This window comes from Elaeis guineensis, chromosome 8, assembly GCF_000442705.2.
Source record: "Elaeis guineensis isolate ETL-2024a chromosome 8, EG11, whole genome shotgun sequence".
In the NCBI taxonomy this organism is placed as follows: domain Eukaryota; kingdom Viridiplantae; phylum Streptophyta; class Magnoliopsida; order Arecales; family Arecaceae; genus Elaeis; species Elaeis guineensis.
The window spans coordinates 78,284,507-78,308,048 of NC_026000.2; positions in this window are offsets into that span (position 1 = coordinate 78,284,507).

Genomic DNA, 23,542 nt, shown 5'->3' on the forward strand with positions numbered 1-23,542 from the left:
ACACATTTCACACACTTAATTTTTAATTAAGTTTGAATGATTTAGAATTGAGAATTGAAGATCATTAAGATACCACATAATATGATGAGCAAAGGGTTAGCATGAATCAGGTCCTTTTAATGGGTTAGACCTGGGGTTAGGAACACATATGGACCAAGTAGAGAAATTAATTAAATCTAATCAAGTGTTGAATTAGATTAGGTTAGTATTTCTCTAAATCAATCTCAATAGTTAAAGTTTGATCAAGTCCATGTGTTTGACCCTAATAAATGGGCCATGATCATGGCTCCATGGTTGAGCCCGAATCTTCTAGTGTGCTAAATCGAAACTAATTAACCAGTTGGTGCCTAAGGTAAGTTTGGTAGATTCGATCAAGTAGTTTTTAATTGGAAGCTATTTACCTAGATGCATCTACGGTGAGTTAAGGGCAAATCTCTCTTGCTAATCTCACTTATCTGGCCAATATGGTAGATTATATTTTGATTAGATCACTAGTCGATTGGTGTAGACCCATGCCATTAAAGTGAATCAGTGTGACTGATTTAGGTGTCTTTAGGTCAGCTTATGTTTAATCCTTTACATGACTTGGTGAAGTCAGTGGAAGGATTTGCAGCTTGCAGGTTGACTTCTTCTCTTATTCTCAGGTCAATGAAATCAAATCCTCTAAATTATTAGGTCCATAAAGTGATAAAGTTATAAGATAACTTGATCATTGCCTCCTATTAAAGTGTGTAATAATGAGTCCAATATTCTAAATAGGCATTGGAGTTGTCACACGCCTGGTGTCTATTACGTATTGGAATTATCATTCATTATATGACCATCATGATGTACCTTCAGATCAATGCTCAGGTTAGTGGAGCCACACTCGGGCCTGGACATCCGTTTGTTAGATGCACTTGATGTGTCATGTTAATGGTTGGACCTAACCAGGATTTTCAGTGGAGGTGCCACACACCTGCTGAAGGGATGTCTGGGGCAAAACCCAATGCTAGAAGTTGTTTGGAGAAATAATTGGTTATTAACCTACCAATGGATGTACTAGGGTTGGCCGAGCCACACTCGAGCCCGAATGCAGTCCGTGTGGATTTTAGTATCCGCTAAGAAATTAGTGTAATTCCTCGAGTTGGAGGTAGAGGCTACCAATTCATAAAAAATAGTGGGAGGACCTTTAGACTAAAGTCCATATCTTCAGGATTAAAAAAATAATTTATATACTAATAGGCTAATATTTTCTCCTTTCAGTTATGGCACTATCCCTCCGTTCGTTGTTGGACAGCGATAAGCTCATTGGACCCAACTTCGATAGCTAGTATCGAAAGTTGAAGATCATGTTGGAGCACAAGAGAATTTTTTATGTCCTTACGGATCAGACACCTGAAGAACCTGCAGTCAATACTCGTCGTGCTATGAGAGATACTTACATGAAGTGGCTCAATGATCGCACGACTATGCGTTGCGTGATGAGGGCAGCTATGAATGATGAACTTAGTCATAAGTTCGAGGATGTGCAGCTTGAGGAAATGATTCAAATGTTGAATGAGTCCTTCGACACCCTTGAGGATGCGGAGAGATATAAAACCTCCTGCGCAGTGTTCAATGTCCGTATGCGAGAGGAAGCTTCAGTCATCGATCATGTATTATATATGATTGAGCAGATTGAATGCCTTAGCAAACTTTACTTTCCATTGCATGAACAGTTAGGCAAGGATGCTATCCTTAATTTGCTACCGAATCCTACCTATTCTTTCTCAGTCATTATAGAATGATGAAGCCTGCAATAAACTATCATGGTTTGCTAAGGTTATTATAGACTTTTAAGAAAGATTACCAGCTCCAAAAGGAGCCAGTGAATTTAGTGGGAGATTCATTTGCAGGACGTCGATCCTCTAAGAGAGGAAAGAAGAAAAATGTACAAAAATCTTGTATCATCAATCCCAAGTAGAGCAAACTGTCAAAAGTTGACAAGAGCCAGGCAAAGTACTTCTTCTATAAGAAGCTGGGTCATTGGAAAAGGATTGCCCTGCTTATATAGCCACCCTTAACCCAAACAGGCCTAAGAACAAGAGAAAGAGGCAAGTGGTTGCTTCACAAGATATTTATATGATAATACCTTATAATTTTTCTATTTGTGATACTACTACCTAGGTATTGGATACCGAAAGTTCTATTAATATATGCAATTCATTGCAGGAACTACAGGTAAGTAGAAAATTTTGAGAGAGCGAGTGGTTCCTTAACGTTGGAGATGGAAGCCTTGATCCAGTTCTGGGCTTAGAAACTTTGCAGCTTATCTTCAAGTCCAGTAGTGTCATGTTAGATGATTGTCATTATTGTCCCTCTTTTATGATGAATGTCATCTTTATAGGCCTTTTGGCTAAACTTGGTTACAAGTTTATAATAAAGGATGATTTTTATGATATCATTATGAATGATACTATAATTATACGTGGATAATTAAAATATAGCATATACATAATATCACGGTCTGTTAGTATAATGCACACACCTAGTAAACATCCCAAAATAGATAATGTCAGTGAATCCTACCTTTGGCATTGTAGGCTTGATCATGTGAACAAGAATAGGATTGACAGGTTGATCAAGGAATGTGTCTTTGAGATAGATGATTGTGAATCATTGCCTACCTGTGAATCTTGTCTACTTAGTAAGATGACTAAGTCACTTTTTAAAAGAAAAGATGAAAGAGCCAGTGATGTCCTAGGTCTAATACATACTGATGTATGTGGACCTATGAACATAAGTGCCAGAGTTGGATACTACTACTTCATTACGTTTACAGATGACCTATCGAGGTATGCGTATGTCTATCTTATGAAGTATAAGTCAGAATCATTTGAAATATTCAAATGATTCCATGCTAAAGTAGAGAATAAACTGAAAAGAGTATTAAGATCCCTCGGTCAGATCAAGGAGGTGAATACCTCACCAGTGAATTTCTAACATATCTGAAAGAGAATGGGATTCTCTTACAATAGATCCCTCCTGAAACACCACAACATAATAGTGTGTCCAAGAGGAGGAATCAAATCTTATTAGACATGATCCGATCCATGATGGGCTTTTTTCAATCTGTCAATATCTTTTTGGGGATATGCTCTAGAGACTGCCTGCTATATTTTGAATAAGGTGCTCAGCAAGTCTGTCGATAAAACTCCATATGAGATATGGACTGGACGTAAGCCGGTGCTCTCACATCTTAGAGTCTGGGGGTATCCAGCTTATGTCAAGCATTTAAAGATAGATAAGCTTGAATCAAAATTTAATAGATGCTTGTTCGTAGGATATCCAAAGGAAACTAAAGGGTACTACATCTACCTCACTGCAGAACAAAGGTGTTTGTCAGCAGTCGGATAGTCTTTTTGAAAAAAGAGTTCCTTGGTAAAGGACCTAATGCCTGTAAAATTAAACTTGATGAAGTTCATGAGGTGGAAGGACCGACACATACAGAATTGAGTTTGATTGGTGAATCAAATCCGAAGCTAATAAAGGCATCATTAAGGAGATCCGGTAAAGTACCGCATTAGTCAGATAGATACTATGATTTTTTGATCCAGAACGGTGATCTTATTGAACTTGATGAGAATGATGAAGATCCGATCACCTATATGGAGGCCATGCAAAGGCCTGACTCCCAAAAATGGCTTGAGGCCATGAAGTCCGAGATGGAGTCCATGAAAATCAATAGTGTCTGGATACTAGTTGATCTGCTCGAAGAGATAAAACCCATAGGATGTAAATAGATTTTCAAGAGAAAAAGAGGAGTGGATGGGAAGGTAGAGACCTATAAAGCCCATCTAGTTGCTAAAGATTATCGTCAGCATTGTGGTATTGACTATGACGAAACTGAAAGAAAAATTACCTTTTTTCTTTGTAGGATCTTTCAGATCTAATGAGATCTGGGGTAGAATATTTTAAAAAAAATTATACTACTTTATTTTAGATCTAAGATCTATTAGATATGATTCTTATTATCTGATATTTAATCTAAAATTAAATCTAAAACTTGAGGATTAGAGGAATACCTCTAGGATAACTAGATTACCCTGTAGATAATCACAGCAATGCCCGAGGTTCTAAAATAGCAATGCAGTCGCCTAGCCTCCATCAGAATCCACTCAAGTAGGATCTATATCATCTTCTCCTCATGAATCTTTGCTCCAAAAATTAGATCTGGATATGATCTGGAAGATCTTCAAAAGATCTTCTGAAGCTGGAGCTTCTTGATAAATTCCTGCAGCCTTCTGATCAGGGAGCCACCACGCCTTGGACAAGCACCAGATGGATGACCAACTTCTTGGACATGAAGAGGGGAGGGAGAGGAGTAGAGGATATGTAGAGAAGTGAAGGGGAATCTCATTTTTTCTGGGTATTGAGCAGATGCTCAAAACCCTAGGCACAGACAGGGTTTAAATAGACCCTGCTGCGCCATGCAGTGCCACATCATTCGACCAATCAAAAAATTTTAATTAATTTTGAAAAAAATTTGATTGATGGAGTGATATCATCTGATCATATCAGATAAGAATCCCACCAAATCCTCCTACTATTGGTGCCAACACTGGATAAGCACAGTGAGATTGGCGCCCAACAGTTTGAGTCGATCAAGGCATAGAGTCCTCATCTCATGGAACTCTATCCTTATCCACTTGGAGTGCATGCTCAATCTGATCTTGGCACCCATTTTGAGGCCTAATTTAGCAGGTGGACACTCCATAAAAACTCTCCAATGACCTCTTGCCAAGTGGCCTTCAGTTTAACATCCATAAGTCAACGTTTGACTGATGTCCTAAAATAAAAATGGCAGGTGACAGAAATTGGCAGGTGTTGTCTTAAATTCATCTAATGAATTAAGATAAGATTTTTTTGAGCTGGACTGGCTCAGTCAGACTGAGAGAAACCTTCTCAAAGTTCTCTGAGTGAGTCAAATCACATTTGGCTCAGTTGAGATGAAAAAGATTGCATGAGGAGAAAGTTAGGCTCAATCGTGTGCTAGCATGATTTCTTTGAACCAAATTGGATCTAATCCAAATCAATCGAATTGGGCTAGCTCAATTGATGACATCCAGACCCTAACTCTTATTTGTGTGACCCAGTTAGATTCATTTCCATATGGTAATGAGATATGTCGTTATCTTATCATCGACATCATCGAAACTCCTTTTGATGGACCAGAACTGTTCTGATTCAGATAATTTAGAATGATCGATCATCAATATCATTCTAATTGCTCTCAAAATCTACTAGTGACACCTAGCAGTATATTGTGGCAATCCATCAGAAATGAAGACAAACCTCTCAGTGCAGCTACCTGTGTGATTGAGTTTCTCTATTATGAGTCCCGACTAAATTAGGGTTAAGGTGAACTCGTCAAACCCAACATCAGTCATATGAATCAATCGATTGATCCGAATCTGATGTGAAACACCAATGGAAAACTCTTTTCCATTATTTCACTCTGCCATGGCTATGGGCTTAAGGACTCGATTTTTTGATCATCATAGGACTACTCCTCTCATCTATCGAGGTTAATAGATCCCATCTTGGTGCAATCTGGTTTCTACAATGAATATGCTACAGCCAACATACACCTCAGAATTTCGAATGGCTAGGAGATCGAGTTATGGTGTAGTCAAACTATAACACACTCAAGGTGAACTGTCGATGCACCTCAGGTCAAAGAACTGATACACAGCTGCAGCATCGAGCTAGTCATCGATGAGAAGGTAGACTTCCTTATGACTGCTCGAGGTGGTCACGCTCAGTACTCTCATTCTCAATGAATACCTGTACTCTCACTCCGATATCTTCATACCGTAGACTCAAGACTCATCTACCCTAAAGAAGCAATCATACACCAACCTTTCAGATCGATCACCATCCTCGTGATGATCCTATGGTCAGGGGCTGTTTATGAGTTAGTTATGTAAATTCATGCCTTAAATTTTCAACTCTTGAAAATATGAATTAACATTCCTACTAACTCAAAGGATGTATCACAGACATAGTATACACAATGTGATAGTAGAATAACCCTTTTATTTATTTATAATCAAAATTATAAATTTATCCTTACATTTGTACAGGAATGTGTCAGCCAATCTGGCATCTAGGGCACACATCTAACAAACTCCCACTTGACCTAATGCCAATTGGCTACATATCTAAGTCCCATCTTCTCAAGATGGGCTTCGATCTTCTGCTGGCCTAATGGCTTTGTCAGTGGGTCTGCCACATTGTCTGTGGAGTCGACTCTCTTAACCTCGACATAATCCTTTTCGAGGTAATAATAGATCAGATGGAATCGTCGCTCGATATGCTTGGACTTCTGGTGAGACCTTGGCTCCTTAGCTATGGCTATGGTGCCATTATTGTCACAGTAAAAAGGGATGGCATCTGACGACATCACTCCAAGCTTTGCGGCAAACTTCTTGTACCAGAATGCCTCCTTCGCAGCTTCCGATGCAGTAATATACTCTGCCTCCATGGTGAAATCAGCAATCACCATCTGCTTGGAACTCTTTCAGCTAACTGCACCACCATTGTAAATGAACAGACTTCCAGATGTCAACTTTTGATCATCTGTATCAGACATAAATTCTGAGTCTGTAAATTTCTAAACCTGAAGTTCTCCATTTCCAAAGACTAGAAACATATCCTTAGTCCTTCTCAAGTACTTAAGGATATATTTCACAGAAGTCCAGTACTCTTCACCTAGATTCGACTGATATCTACTTGTGACACTCACAGCATGGGCTATATCAGGTCGTGTACATAGCATGGCATACATGAGGCTTCCTATTGCCGAAGCATAAGGGATCTTGCTCATGCATTCAATCTCCTCAGGTGTGCTAGGGCACATCTTCTTGGAGAGATGAATGCCATGTCTAAAAGGTACTAAACCTCTTTTGGATTTTTCTATGCTAAACCTTTTTAGCACCTCCTCTATGTACATCTTCTGTGAAAGTTCTAGCATCCTATTTGGTCTATCTCTATAGACCTTAATATCCAATATAAATGATGCTTCTCCTAGATCTTTCATAGAGAACTCCTTAGACAACCATATTTTGACTGAGGTCAACATAGAATTATCATTTTCAATTAGGAGGATGTCATTAACGTACAGTATGAGGAAGACAACTGTGCTCCCACTGACCTTCTTGAATACACATGGTTCCTCCTCATTCTTGATGAAACCAAATATTTTGATCACATCATTGAAACGAGTATTCCAACTCTGAGATGTTTGCTTAAGTCCATAAATAGACCTTTGCAGCTTGCAGACCTTGTGATCATCATCACTGGATGTGAAACCAAGCAGCTGTTCGATATAGATATCTTCCTCAAGATATCTATTTAGGAACGTCGTTTTCATATCCATCTGCCATATTTCATAATCAAAATAGGCTGCAACAGCAAGCAATGTGTGGATGGATTTTAGCATGGCTACGGGCGAGAAGGTATCCTGATAGTCAATGCCTTCGCGCTGACTATAACCTTTCGCTACGAGCCTAGCCTTGAATGTCTCCACATTCCCATCTGCACCTATCTTTCTCTTGAAGATTCATTTACACCTAATAGGTACAATACCTTTAGGTGGATCTACCAAGGGTCAGACTTGGTTTGAGTGCATCGAGTCAATTTCTGATCTCATTGCCTCTAACCATTTCTCAGAGTCGATATCTGATATCGCCTCATCATAGGTCTTGGGGTCATCACCATGAGTCTCATTTTCCGTGAGGAACATTTCCTCTACTTTTTTTTGTATAGTACCTAAGTACCTTTCAGGAGGACGAAAAATCCTAGTCGATCTACGAGGTGGAAGAGGTTGTGTTAGGACTGGTTCTAATTGATTGGGTTCCTCAGGTTCTTTAGCTCATTGCTCTTGGGAGACATTCTCCTTGAGCTTAATTATTCTTCCGATGCCATTATCTTGAATAAATTATTTTTCAAAAAAAATAGCATATCGATTCACAATCACATTGTGGTCTTTCGAAATATAAAAATAGTATCCTAATGACTCTTTAGGATATCCTATGAATCGAGCTCTAAAAGACTTGAACTCTAACTTGTCCGCCTGCTATCTTTTGACATGAGCCGGACAACCTCAAATTCTGAGATGACTCAGAGTTGGTTTCTTACCATGCCATATCTCATACGATGTGGTAGGAACGATTTTTGAGAGAATCCTATTCAATACATATATTGCTGTCATGAGATAATGTCTCCAAAAAACTCAGGGAGGTCCGTGAGGCTCATTATGAAACAGACAATATCTAATAGGGTCTGATTTCTCTATTCTGAAACCCCGTTGAGTTATGGCATTCCAGGTGGAGTCCATTGAGAGACTATGCCATTGTCCTTAAGATAGTCTAGGAACTCTTGACTAAGATATTCACCTCCTCGATCTGATCGAAGAACTTTAATGGACTTTCCTGTTTGTTTTTCTACTTCATATCTGAATTCTTTGAACTTTTCAAAGGCTTCAGACTTGTGTTTCATTAGAAACACATACTCATACCTAGACATATCATCGATAAAGGTAATGAAGTAGACAGTTGCCTCTAGCCGGCACATCAAATAGGCCGCACACATCCGTATGTACTAGGGCAAGTAGGTCTGTGGCCCTTTCCCCATGTCCCACAAAAGGGAGCTTGGTCATTTTGCCTTGAAGGCATGATTCACAAACTGGATATGACTCAGAAGTCAATGGACTCAATAGCCCGAATTTCTCCAATTTGTTAACCCTGTCTTCCGCTATATGACCTAGCCTTAGGTGCCACAGATATCTATCATTTAGACTATCTCTAGGCCTTTTAATTTCTATGACATTCACATTTTTCTCGATATTAAATACAGATACATCAATATGTAGCTGATAGAGACCATTAATAAGAAAACTATTTGCAACTTTATTATTTTCATAAAATATGTTACAATGGTCCTTATGAAAGCTAATCACATAGCCTTCTTGTGCTAAACATGAAATAGAAATCAAATTCCTGGTTGCTGTAGGTACATAATTACAGTCTCTAAGAACTAAATCTAATCCTAACGGTAATCACAGAGGATAGGTTTCCATGGCCACAGCAGCAACTCTTGCTCCGTTCTTGACGCATAGGATCATATCCCCATCCCTCAGCCTCCTGCTCTCCTGAAGATTCTGCATAGAAGTGCACAAATGAGCACTAGAACCAAAGTCAAGTATCCAACTGGATGCAGAGAAAACCATAAGATTAGATTCTATAATGAGCATACCTCCAGAAGGACCATCCTTCTTGTTTTTCAGGATGGCCAGGTATTGAGGACAGTTCCATTTTCAATGGCCGTCTGAATTGCAGTGGAAATATTTTTCCTTTTCAGCAGCCTTCTTCTTCGGTTTCGTCTTTTTCTTCTTCTCATCCACCTTCTGCTTCTTCGCAGACTTCTTCTTCTTTCCAAAAGACTTTCTCTTGGAAGAAGTCCACTCCACAGTAAGGATTGAGCCTTTTAAACTCTTCAAAGAAAGCTTAGCCATAACCAACATGTTCATTAACTCAGCCAAAGTACACTGCATCTTATGCATATGAAAGTTCATGATGAACTGACCATATGCATCGGACAAGGACTGAGGGATCACATCAATCTGAAAATCCTTGTCTAAGATGATATCAAGCTTTTCAAGCTCCTCAAGGTCCTTGATCATTGTCAAACAATGATCTTGCACTGATTGCCCATCACGTATTTTAGCCTTAAAAAGTTTTTGGCAGACTTGATACTTGGCTGTGTGACTTTGTTCACCAAACAACTCTTGTAGGTGAGCCAACATTTGGCGGGTAGTCATAATATTTTCATGCTGGCATTGCAAGTCATCAAACATGACACCCAACATGTAGTACTTGGCTTTGTCATCCGTCCACTTTTCCAAAGACACTCTTTGTTCAGCAGTTGGACGTGCTGGTATGGCAGGTGGGTCTTGATCTAAGATATGAGTCAGTTTCTCAAAACTCATAATAATTCTGTAGTTCCTCAACCAATCCTTGAAATTAGGTCTAGTCAATCTGTGAGTGTCTAGTATTTTGGTCAGGGGATTGGACGCAGACATGTTTCCTGTAGAGAGTCAAGAGTTTCTAGTTAGATTTTGTAATCAGACTTAATCAATTTGTTTAGGGGTTTCATTTTTAAACAAATTAGGCTTCCACTATTTTTTCAGATCCCTACACTCCCTAGGTAGAGATATGAAAATCTCCGTGATTAGTGATTTCTAGTGGGTGGTGCGGTCTCACCGACTAGCTCATCACCTCACCTAACAGTTATTGGTGATGGGTCAACCGATGAGTGGACAACTCTTATCCAATGATTCTCTAATCATGGTGCACCCAAAACTTGATCTCTAATTCATGAAGCTCACCATGCTCGGAATATTGCTCCAATCTTTAGTTAAGTCAGATCCACTATTTACACGAACTAGATTCCTGGTTGAATCTCTTACCGTATCCGAAATATTGAGCATAACCCATCCTCTAATCCATAGCATCCAATGCTTAATGGACATGGTTGCATCTTCTTGGTGCAACTGAGCCACTGTAACCAGCCGAGAACAATCAACCCCGGCAAGGGCCCGCACATCCACAATGGTGGAAGACCTTAGACTTAATATTTTCTTAGGGAGATTTGATTTAGGTCTCATTAAACTTGACTTGACATAGTCATAACAATTATGACTAACCTAGTGAATAGATTAGCTCGAATTGTTAGCCACTTCAAATCAGAACTGCATCGACACATATGGCCAGGTAAGTGAGATCGGTGGAAGGGATATGCCATTAACTCAATAAGAACGCATTCGAGTCGAGTAGCTCCCAATTAAAAACCATTCGGTCGCATCTGCCCAACTTACCTTAGACACCAAATTGTCGAACCAGAACCAATTGGGTTAGCCTACAATCCAGGCTCTAACCACTGGGCCAAATTAGGTCTTAACTTGATCGAGTCACATATGAATGTGATTCGATCTTGACCTAGATTTAATCCTATTAGGCTGGTCAATTATTAGCTTTCATGATCCCACCTAACCAACTTTTGGTTTGGTTTGATCAACCGCTTGACCTAATTGAGCTACCCAAGTTCGAACCCAATTTTATGAAAATGACTTAGATTTGAAATTCTCAATTTTAGACCTAATTTAATTTCATAAGTTTAATTCATTAATTAAGTCTTGAGTTCATAAACAAAATATGTAAAATAAATCCTAGGGTTTCAGGATCTAGGATTTTATAGAAAAGTAAATTTGATTTCTGATTAAGGATGAATGCGCAGTACCCCTACATGCCATAAGAGCACCCCATTGAATGGGAGGAGAGGGTCTTAAACCCTACTTTGTTCTTATGACCGGACGGCCATGAGGAATACCTTAATCAGAAATATTGATTTAACTACAAAACTAGTTAGATCTAAGTTACATATCACATATATAATTTCAGATCTAACTTGTACATGCTTTGTATATATCTCATGTATTAAAATTTGATCTAATTAGCATGCTTTCAGATCTGATACATCATATATAATATCTAAAAAATAAGATTTAAATTAAACTATTCAATATAAAATCTATTCTAGACAGTTACTAGAACAATTCTACAACTAGTCTAGGCATGCAGCAGATCAATCTTATGAATTAATTAAATTTTATTTTTTATTTTTTGATCTGAATATAATATTTATAATATCAAAAAATTAAAAAATAAATTAGATCTAATTTATATTTTAATTATATTAAAATATAAAATTTCAAAACTATTCATAGTTTAAACTATTCCTAGTCTAGCCATGCATCTCATACATGTTAGATCTACTTATATTTAATTTTAAATTTTTTTGATTTTAGATCCTATCATATCTGATGTGATATATAAAATTTATTAATATTAGATAAATAAAAATAAAAATTAGATCTAAATTAGATCTGAAATAGAGCCATCAACCTGGCTTTGATATCAGTTGAAAGAAAAATCATATTTTTCCCTTGTAGGATCTTCCAGATCTAATGAGATCTGAGGTGAAATATTTTAAAAAAAAATTATCCTACTTTATTTTAGATCGAAGATCTATTAGATCTAATTCTTATTATCTAATATTTAATCTAAAATTAAATCTAAAACTTGAGGATTAGAGGAATACCTCTATGGTAACTAGATTACCCTGTAGATGATCGCAGCAACGCCCGAGATTCTAAAATAGCCACGTAGTTGTCTGGTCTCTATCAGTATCCACTCAAGTAGGATCTAGATCATCTTCTCCTTGCAAATCTTTGCTCCAAAAATCAGATCTGGATCTGATCTGGAAGATCTTCTGAAGTTGGAGCAGCAGCTTCTCGACAAATCCCTACAGCCTTCTGATCAGGGAGCCACCACGCCTTGGACAAGCACCAGATGGATGCCCAACTTCTTGGATGTGAAGAGGGGAGGGAGATGAGTAGAAGAGATGTAAATAAGTGGAGGGAAATCTCATTTTTGCTGGTTATTGAGCAGATGCTCAAAACCCTAGGCACAGATAGGGTTTAAATAGATCCTGCTGCGCCATGCAGTGCCACATCATTCGACCCATCAAAAAATTCTAATTAATTATAAAAATTTTGATTAGTAGAGTGATATCATCTGATCATATCAAATAAAAATCCCACCAAACCCTCCTACTTTTGGTGCCAACACTAGATAAGCACTATGAGATTGGCGCCCAACAGTTTGAGTCGATCAAGGCATAAAGTCCTCATCTCATGGGACTCTATCCTTATCCACTTGGGGCGCACGCCCAATCTGATCTTGGTACCCACTTTGATGCCTAATTTAGCAGGTGGACACTCCACAAACACTCTCCAATGACCTCTTGCCAAGTGGCCTTCAGTTTAAGATCCATAAGCCAACATTTGATCGATGTCCTAAAATAAAAATGACAGGTGACAGAAATTGGTAGGTGTTGTCTTAAATTCATCTCATGAATTAAGACAAAACTTTTCTGAGCTAGACTGGCTCTAGTTAGACTGAGAAAAATCTTCTCAAGGTTCTCTGAGTGAGTCAAATCATATTTGCTTAGTCAAGATGAAAAAGATTGCACGAGGAGAAAATTAGGCTCAATCGTGTGCTAGCATGATTTCCTTGAACCTAATTGGATCTAATCCAAATCAATCGAATTGGACTAGCTCAATTGATGACATTCAGACTCTAACTCTTATTTGTGTGATCCAGTTAGGTTTATTTCGTATGGTAATGAGACATATCGTGATCTCATCATCGACATCATCGAAACTCCTTTTGATGGATCAGAACTCTTCTGATTCAGACAATTTAGAATGATCGATCATCAATATCATTCTAATTGCTTCCAAAATCTACTAGTGACACCTAGTAGTATATGGTGGCAACCCATCAAAAATGAAGATGAACCTCTCAGTGCAGCTACCTGTGTGATTGAGTTTCTCTATCATGAGTCCCGACTAAATTAGGTTTAAGGTGAACTCGTCAAACCCAACATCAGTCATATGAATCAATCGATTGATCCGAGTCCGATGTGAAACCTCAATGAAAAACTCTTTTTCATTATTTCACTTTGCCATGGCCATGGACTTAAGGACTCGATCTTTCAATCATCATAGGACTACTCCTCTCATCTACCGAGGTTGATAGATCCTATTTTGGTGCAATCTGGTTTCTACAATGAATATGCTACAACCAACATACACATCAGAATTTTGAATGGCTAGGAGATCAAGTTATAGTGTAGTCAAACTATAACACACTCAAGGTGAACTGTCGATACACCTCAGGTCAAAGAACTAGACATATAGCTGCAGCATCAAGCTAGTCATCGACGAGAAGGTAGACTTCCTTATGACTGCTCGAGATGGTCACGCTCAGTACTCTCATTCTCAATGAATATCTGTACTCTCACTCCGATGTCTCCACACCGTAGACTCAAGACTCATCTATCCTAAGGAAGTGATCGTACACCAACCTTCCAGATCGATCACCATCCTCGTGATGATCCTATGGTCAGGAGCTGTTTATGAGTTAGTTATGTAAATTCATGCCTTAAATTTTCAACTCTTGAAAATATGAATTAACATTCCTACTAACTCAAAGGATGTATCACAGACATAATGTACACAATGTGATAGTAAAATAATATTTTTATTTATTTATAATTAAAATTATAAATTTGTCCTTACATTTGTACAGGAATGTGTCAGCCAATCTGGTCTGGGACAGATACTATGATTTTCTGGTTTGGGACGATGATCCTATTGAACTTGATGAGAATGATAAAGATCCGATCACCTATATGGAGGCCATGCAAAGGCTCGACTCTCAAAAATAGCTTGAGGCCATGAAGTCCGAGATGGAGTCTATAGAAATCAATAGTGTCTAGATACTAGTTGATCCACTCAAAGATATAAAATCCATAGGATGTAAATAGATTTTCAAGAGAAAAAAAGGAGCGGATGGGAAGGTGGAGACCTATAAAGCCCATCTAGTTGCTAAAGATTACCATCAGCATTGTGGTATTGACTGTGACAAAATATTCTCTCCTATGACAATGCTCAAGTCCATCCGAATTATGCTTGCTGTTGCCGCACACTTAGATTATAAGATCTGACAGATGGATGTCAAAATCACTTTTCTTAATGGAGAACTGGAAAAAGGGATGTATATGATACAACCTAAAGGGTTCATATCCACAGACGAGTCGAAAGTGTGCAAGCTGAAAAGGTCAGTTTATGGACTTAAGCAGGCATCGAGACTTGGAACATGCATTTTGATAAAGTAATCAAAATGCATGGCTTTGTTAGGAATGGAGAAGAGCCTTGCGTCTACAAATAGGCTTCCAATTTTGTGGTCATTTTTTTTGTGCTGTATGTAAATGACATACTGTTACTAGAAAATGACATCCCGATTTTACAGAGTGTGAAACTATGGTTATCATCATAGTTCTCCATTAAGGACATGGGAGAAGTATCCTACATCCTAGGGATGAAGATCTATAGGGATAGATCTAGAAGGTTGCTTGGATTGTCCCAATCCACGTATATTGACATCTTGTTGAAGCAGTTCAACATAGATAATTTTAAGAAAGGCTATCTTCTGATAGGCCATGGAATTACTCTTTCTAAGAATAATTGTCCGACAACTCCTGAAGAGAGAGAGCGTATGAGTAGAATACCATATGCTTCGGTAGTGAGATCTATCATGTACGCTATGACATGTACAAGGTCGGATGTGGCCTATTACTAGGGGTAGTGAGTAGGTACCAGTCAGATCTGGGTGAGAAGTGTTGGAAGATTGCAAAAGCAATTCTTAAGTATTTGAGAAATACTAAAGACCAATGGCTTATCTATAGAGACTTTGATCTAAAATTTATGGGATATACTAATTTTAGTTTTTAGTCAGATTGTAATGACGGTAGAAGCGTGTCGGGCTATGTATTTACCTTGAATGGAGGAGCTATTTGCTGAAAAAGTTTCAAGCAACATACTAAGGCCGATTCTGTATGCGAAGCAGAATACATTGCCGCATCGGATGCTGCAAAGGAGACGGTGTGGTTGCGAAAGTTCACTATCGAGCTAGGAGTTGTACCTTTCATTGATGGTCCTGCTCTGTTGTATTGTGACAGCTCCAGTGCCATAGCTTAGATGAAAGAACCTAAGTCGCATCATCGAACTAAACATATTCTACATCGCTATCACCTAGTGTGAGAGATCGTAAACCAAGTTGACGTCGAGCTTCAGAAGATCGACGGAAAGGAGAACCTAGCCGACCCCTTCACTAAAGCTCTCGGGATCAAAGAGTTTGATGACTTCAAATGGAAGATGGGTATAAGATACTCCCCAATTGGCTTTAGTCCAAGTGGGAGTTGTGGGAAATTGTGTCCTAAAATCAATCATGTGACGATTGAGTTCATCCTTGTATATGAATTATTGATTATTGAATAATAGTTATTCTAATATTTTTCATCATAAAGTAACATCTTTCTTGAACTCTTGTATTGTGATGAAGTCCCTAAAACTATGCTAGTGTATGATAAAGAGAGGATTTATCGTATAGTTTGAAGAAACTAGATCTAAGATTTCAGGGTTAGATCTTGAAACCTTTTCAAGATCAGACAGTGGAAGACTAAAATAAATTAAAATTTATTTTTTAAAATTAAAAAATTTCTAGATCTAAGATTCTATTATATGATTATTACATAGTATTAAATCAAAAATTAAAATATATAGAGGATGAACTACATGTTGATCATATTAACATGTTTCTATACTACATCTAATGTATGTATTAAACAATAGATCAGATCTATTACCTTGCAAGTTAGATGTTCTAACCTTGCTGATCCAGGCTTGAGGATGATGTTATAAATTGCACATGCATCCGGTCTCTAAGAGTCATCCACACGAGCCCACGAATCTTGACCAGAAGTCTTGCTTCAGGAAATCAGCACAGTATGCTAGTACTGCATTGATCCTTCTTCAATGGTTGATCAGGTGCCTCTTTCTTCTTGATTTGGGCTCTTCCAAAGATAAAAAGTAGGAGGAAAAGATTTAGATCTGAGATGCTCTTAGAAAACTCAAGATGGAGGAAGGAAAGAGATGAAACTAACAACCCTAGAAGAAGACCCTCTTTTTCTTCTCTTTTCTCTCTCTTAGACACCCTATCTTGAATCTATTATATCTTCACGACCCAAAGGTCTTTCTCTCTAATTTTTGGATGACCCAAAGGACTCTAAAATATCTATATTCACCAAAATGTTTATAAAAAAACTCATTTTATAGAGAGAGATATGATAGAGTCCTTGTCTAGGTCAAATACCTAGTCAAGGCTTATCCGAACATGGCAAGATAAGGAGCGCCCAACTCTTGGGTGCCTTCTCCTTATTTTCATACATGGACCACTAGCAAAAGGTGCACAATGTGTGCCTTAAAATTCATAAAAATCTTAAAAAAAATCTGGATAAATTTGGTGCAAAAAGGAAAGAGTTTTGGATTTCTAAAAGTCTATCTCATAGAATTTAAAATCCAAACTTATTCCTACTTTGATTTGATCACAACCACTTTCCATGTATGAAAGAAGAGAGAAAATCTTTTGGACATGGGAAAAATTGGGGAGAGGGCTTTTGTCGTACAAAATAAGAGGGGATTGGCGTGGAATAAGAGAGAGGGCGGGGGGGGGCTTATGTGGCGCCAGGTGGAATCCTAGTCTTACTAGGATTCTATCTTATGACTTGTTTTAATTTGGTTTCTCAAATAAAAATTAGATCAATCTAATTAAAATAGGTATTAACCCAATTAAGAATATAATTTAATCAGATTAAATTAGATTTAAATCTGATTTAATTTTTTAATCAAATTAAAAATTAGGTTGACCCAAGTCCTAATTGAACTAGGACTAGTTTTTTCCTTGCACTTGGCTTATCCAATAAACCAATTGGACTTGATCCAATCAAGTCCAAACTAAATCTAATTAAATTATATTCAATTAGACTTAATCTCAGCCCATTGGCTTAATCAAATTAAGCCAATTAGCAATCGAATTGCTAATCGATCCTCCTGCAATACTTGCACTAGGTTAAATGTCAATCGTATTGATCATTTAACCCTAGAACGATTCTTAATCGTTGATCAACCATCCGATCGAATCATGAACTCCAATGTGTGTGATCTCATAGATCCAAACCTAAGCCGATAGCATAGGAATAAATTTCTGTACCAATCGAAGTGACCATCTAGCAATGGTACCTGACGACCGGATAGGTCGAATGTGTAGAACAATATCCTTAGAACCCATGCAGATATAGTTTTCATATAATTTATCCCCTTGACCAAAATGATTATAGGACACCTCAGAGTTCAACTGTCAACTCTGATCAGGTTGTCCACATTGTATTTCAAAATATCAAATCCATCTGATGGATTATCCTGGCCAAGGTTTTGCTAAATTGAAATACAGTGTCTCATTCTTCTCCAACTCTTGGAGTGGTCAAACCCAACTCGATCACACTCTGACTTTGCAAGTACTTGACTATGCCCAGAAGCCTTCCGTCACTGAATTAAAAATTTAATTAGTCTAGTACCAAAGCACAGTGAGTTGTTTGCATGTCACTGAGGTGATCTCAGGTCTAAGGGACACTTATACCTATATCCCATCAGAGACATTCTCGACAGCAGAATGCTCTAGAGTTGGTCACATTCAATGATGATGTATCCTTACATCTCATTTGTATGCCATACCAGTGTCTTCACACTCCTTGGTTAAGAGGACAACCAACCCATATGGCCTACAGCGACCTATGCTCGATAGAAGCTGTCGTCTTTATTAACAGCCTATCATTTGGTCGTGAACAGTTTTAAGGACTAATCGATAAATTCTCTCTTTATCGAATTTAAATAGTCCTAAGAACTTCATCATAACAATGGAGTTTGTTAGAAGATGAAAACTTATGATGAAAATACCAAAAATATATTTTATTTATTAACAAATCAATTACAATACTTGGTTGCTCAACCGTCAACAGCTTGACGATTGGCTTTTGAGATATATTTTCTAATAACTCCCACTTGTTCTAAAGCCACTCGACATAGTATCTAATACCCATCTTCGACTGTGGTTGTCAAACTCCTTTATTGCTAGAGCTTTAGTGAAGGGGTCGGTCAGGTTCTCCTTTTCATCGATCTTCTGAAGGTCGATGTCACCTCGATCCACGATCTCCCGAATCAGGTGGAAGCAGCGCAAAATAGACTTCGTCCATTGGTGTGCTTTGGATTTCTTCGTCTGAGCTATGGCACCAGTGCTGTCACAGTAGGGCAGGACTGGACCATCGAGGGAGGGTGCTACTTCGAGCTCGATGATGAATTTCCTCAGCCACACAGCTTCCTTCGCGGCATCTGATGCTGCGATGTACTCCGCTTTACAAACAGAGTTTGCCACAGTATGCTGCTTGGAACTCTTCCAGCAGATAGCTCCACCATTCAGAGTAAAGATATAATCCGACACGTTTCTGCTGTCATCATGATCAGATTGAAAGCTGGAGTCTGTGAACCCCATAAGTTTCAGGTCTAACCCGCCATAAACCAACCATTGGTCTTTAGTATTTCTCAAATACTTAAGGATGGCTTTAACCACTTTCCAATGGTTTTCTTCAGGATCAGATTGGTATCTACTCACTACTCCTAGTGAGTATGCCACATCTGGTCTTGTACATGTCATGGTGTACATGATAGATCTCACGATTGAAGCATATGGGACTCTACTCATACGCTCTCTCTCTTCAGGAGTTATCGGACAATCCTTCTTAGAGAGAAAAATTTCATGGCCTATCGGTAGATAGCCCTTCTTAGATTTCTCCATACTAAACCTCTTCAGCACAGTGTTTATGTGAAGTGAATTCAGTGCAGGAGTAAAACGGTAATTTTAAAATTTTTTCAAAATTATAATTTTACAATGAAAATTATTAATTAATCTACTTAATTAATATATATTAACCCTACACAAGGATCTAAATATGATATATATAGCATGCATTTAAATTTGAAATTCAAACTTTTACAGTAAATATTTTACTGTTATGTGTTCAGAACACAATACCTTTGTGCGGGTAGTCAATCACCGTAATTTGATCACCGTTGAAAGAGTCTGATCATCGTAATGCAGCCACATAGTGTGTCTGGCCTCTACAGATCATCCACACGAAGCTCCCAGTCTGATCGACTTCTCATGAATGCTGGTTCGTTGCAGAACCCTTTTGATAGCCGATGTTGATCGAACTCCTTCGATCATGATCTGTCGACTCTTCAGATGCTCCAGATTATCAACAGATATACTTGAGAGGTTGATGAAGCTCTCCCTAAAATCTTATGGGCTCATGACACTCGTAGCTCACTTTCTCACTTTCCAAACCCTAGGCAGAAAACCCAGGGTACTCTCAGAAAAGCCTGCGCCCACTCTCTTTCTTTTCTTTCCACTCGAAATTTTTGAACTTTTCAAAATCATGCAGAAAGCTTCCTCACACCCACTTTTCTTTCTCAAAAATCTCATACACATGCCCCACCTTCTCTCACTTTTAAAACAATGCAAGATGCATCTTAAATGTGTGAGAGGATAAAGATAGGTGGTTGCTCATTTGAATTCAAATCAAATTTGAATTCAAATACTAACCAACCCATCCTTATCCACTCTTGGTGTGAGAAGAGAAGGGTGTGGGCTCCCTTGTGCGTGGAGAGTTTACATGAGAAACTCTTTCTCGTGTAAAGCAAATGGCGCACAAATGGATAAGGCTAGGTGGCGCATGGATTAGTTGCCCATTCAAATTCAAACTTCATTTGAATTTGAATAGCCAACCAACCATCTTTATCCACCCAAATGGTGCACAAATGGAGGGGCATGGAAGGCTTCTTCATGGGAGAAAATTTATGAGAAGTTGTTTCTCATGAATTCAAATGGGTGCAAATGAGTGAGGTGGCGCAGGGAGAGAATTCAAAAGGTGGTTTCAACCTAATTGAACCAACCTTATCAAAATAGGTTAGGCACAATTAGATTAAGTTAAACCCAATATAATTAGGCTTAATTAGGCTCAATAAAATCTTAATCAAATCAAGAATTGACTAAGCCTAACCTCTGATCAAATCAGTGATCAAAACACCTTAGCGATTAAGTCAACACTTAACCTAATCGGGTCAAACCCAATTGAATCCAATTCAATTGAACTTGATCCAAAAATAATTACTCAATCAAATTGAGTTAATTAATGATCAAATCACTAATTAAACTTCTCATAAATACTGAGTCTAATTCGATGGGCAATCGGGCATCAGAGTCCATCGATATGAAACCCTGATCAAAAAGTTCCAAACCAGTGGGACTCTTGACCCCGGTACCCAAAATATGTGAAACTCATGATTAGAGAACCTGATTCTCGATCACAGAGTTCCAAACATGTAGGACTCAAAGTTCATGAGCATTAGGACTCTTCACCAGCCATCAGATCAGATAGGACCCTCTAATGTGTGTGACCCCACAGGTTCGAACCTAAGCCGGTAGCACAGAAACCAATTTCTGTACTAATCGAAGTGACCATCTAGCAATGGTATCCGACATTTGGATAGGTAGAATAGTCACAATCGCAACATTCAGAACCTACGCGAATATGGTTACTGTATAATTCATCCCTTTAGGCTCTTGTGTTTAGGATGACTCAGGGTTAAACTGTCAACCCTGATTAGATCATCCGAATCATGCTCAACTCAATTAGTCCTGTGATTTTTCACTAGGACTACCCTGGCCAAGGTTTTGCTAAATTGAAACATGACTATACACAGCTCCTGAACTGGAGTGGTCAATCCCATCTTGACACACGCACCGATAAGTCAAGTACTTAACTACACCCAGCAGCCTTCCGTCACTGAATTAGAAATTCAGGTAGTCCAATGCCTAAATATAGTGAGTTGCTTGCAAGTCACCGTGGTGGTCTCAGGTCAGAGGGATATTTATACTCATATCCCATCGGAGCAAATCATGATAGCAGAAATAGCTCCAGAGTCGGTCACGTTCAGTGCAGATGTACCTTTACATCTCACCTGTATGCCATACCAGTGTCTCCACACTCCTTGGTTAAGAGGACAACCAACCCATATGGCACACAATGACCTATGCTTGGTAAACGTTGTCATCTTTGGTAACAACGTATCATTTGGTCGCGAATAGGTTTAAAGATTAAACGACAAATCCTCCTTTGTCGAGTCTAAATAGTCCCAAGGACTTCACCATAACATAGGAGTTCATTAGAAGATGAAACAATTTGTGATGAAAAATGCTAAAATAATTTTTATTTATTTATAATTCATATACTAATACATGAAAGAGCACAATCGTCAATAGGCTGACGATTGGCTTTGGGATACTATTCCCAACAATCTTCCACTTGGCCTAAAGCCAATCGGTGCAGTATCTAATACCCATCTTCGACTTGAAGTCATTGAACTCCTTCACCGCAATGGCTTTAGTGAATGGTTTGCGACATACACCAAGACAGATGAGGGATCAGTGACTCTAGACGACAATCATCCTTGTAAGGTGGCTGGGATAGAGACAGTAAGGGTGAGGATGTTTGATGGGATTGTGAAGATATTGACAAATGTAAAGCACGTCCCGGAACTGGAAAAGAATCTGGTGTCACTAGGCTACTTGGAGCGTAGTGGATAACCTTTAGCAGTAGGGCTAGAAATGGAGTATTAAACATCTCCAATGGAGCTATGGTGGTGATGAGAGGCAGGAGATTGGACAATAATCTTTATCGCATGGAGGGATCTATGGTGACCGGAGAGTCTGATGAAGCAGTTGCAGCATAGGACCAGCAGGGGGCTTACAGGATGTGGTACTACCGTCTAGGCCACATGGGTGACAAGGGGCTGAGGGAGTTGAGTAGGAGAGACTCATCTCTGATCTGGAGGATGGTGTTATAGGAGAGATCTGTGAGCCTTGCCAAATAGGATCTGGAGTTAGTACACACGGATGTGTGGGGACCAGCCCCAGTTTCAGCTAGGAATGGGGCCAAATACTTCATGACCCTAATTGATGATTTCTCAAGGAAACTCTAGATTTATTTCATGAGAGAGAAGTCTGAGGTCTTCACCAAGTTCAAAATCTGGAGAGCTGAGGTGGAGAAGGAGCAGGGGAGAAGCGTGAAGTGTCTGAGGTCAGACAATGACGGGGAGTACACCAGCAGAGAGTTCCAGGACTACTGTGAGGAGTGTGGGATCAGGAGATACTTCTCAGTTAAGGAGACTCCACAGTAGAATGGGGTGGCCGAGAGGATGAACAGAACACTTCTGGAAAAGGCACGATGCATGAGGCTGCAAGCAGGGCTTCCAAAGGCGTTCTGGGTTGACACAGTAGATGCAGTGGGTTACTTGGTCAATCGATCACCTCACACCAGGTTGGATGGCAGGCTTCCAGAGGAGGTGTGGTCTGGGAGGACAGTTGGGTTGGGCCATCTATGGGTATTTGGGTGCACGGCCTATGTGCACATTGGAGCTGGTGAGTGGAGCAAGCTAGATGCCAGATCATGCAAGATGGTGTTTCTAGGCTATCCGCGAGGAGTTAAGGGATACAGACTGTGGGATCCCTTGGAAAAGAAGGTCATCATTAGTCGGGATGTGACTTTTGATGAGGAGTCAGTCCTACGGAGGTGAGCAGGCATGGAGGAGCAGGAGGAGGTCCAGCAGGGCACTGCTGGATAGCTTACCTCTTTGATTTTGCCTCTTGCAGGTACTACGGGAGGACATGACATTCAGGTGGAGAACCTATCTAAGGTGTCTCCACAGGTGGAGAGGACTCGGATGGATTATCGAGGTGGAGAGGTCCAGCAGTAGCCAGTTGGATCGAGGACTGATATCGGTGTTGCCCTACACAAGCCCAAGAGGACCATCAGGCAACCAGACCGATATGGCTTCAAGGAGACGCTGTCATATGCCCTGGTGACAGGAATGAAGACCCAT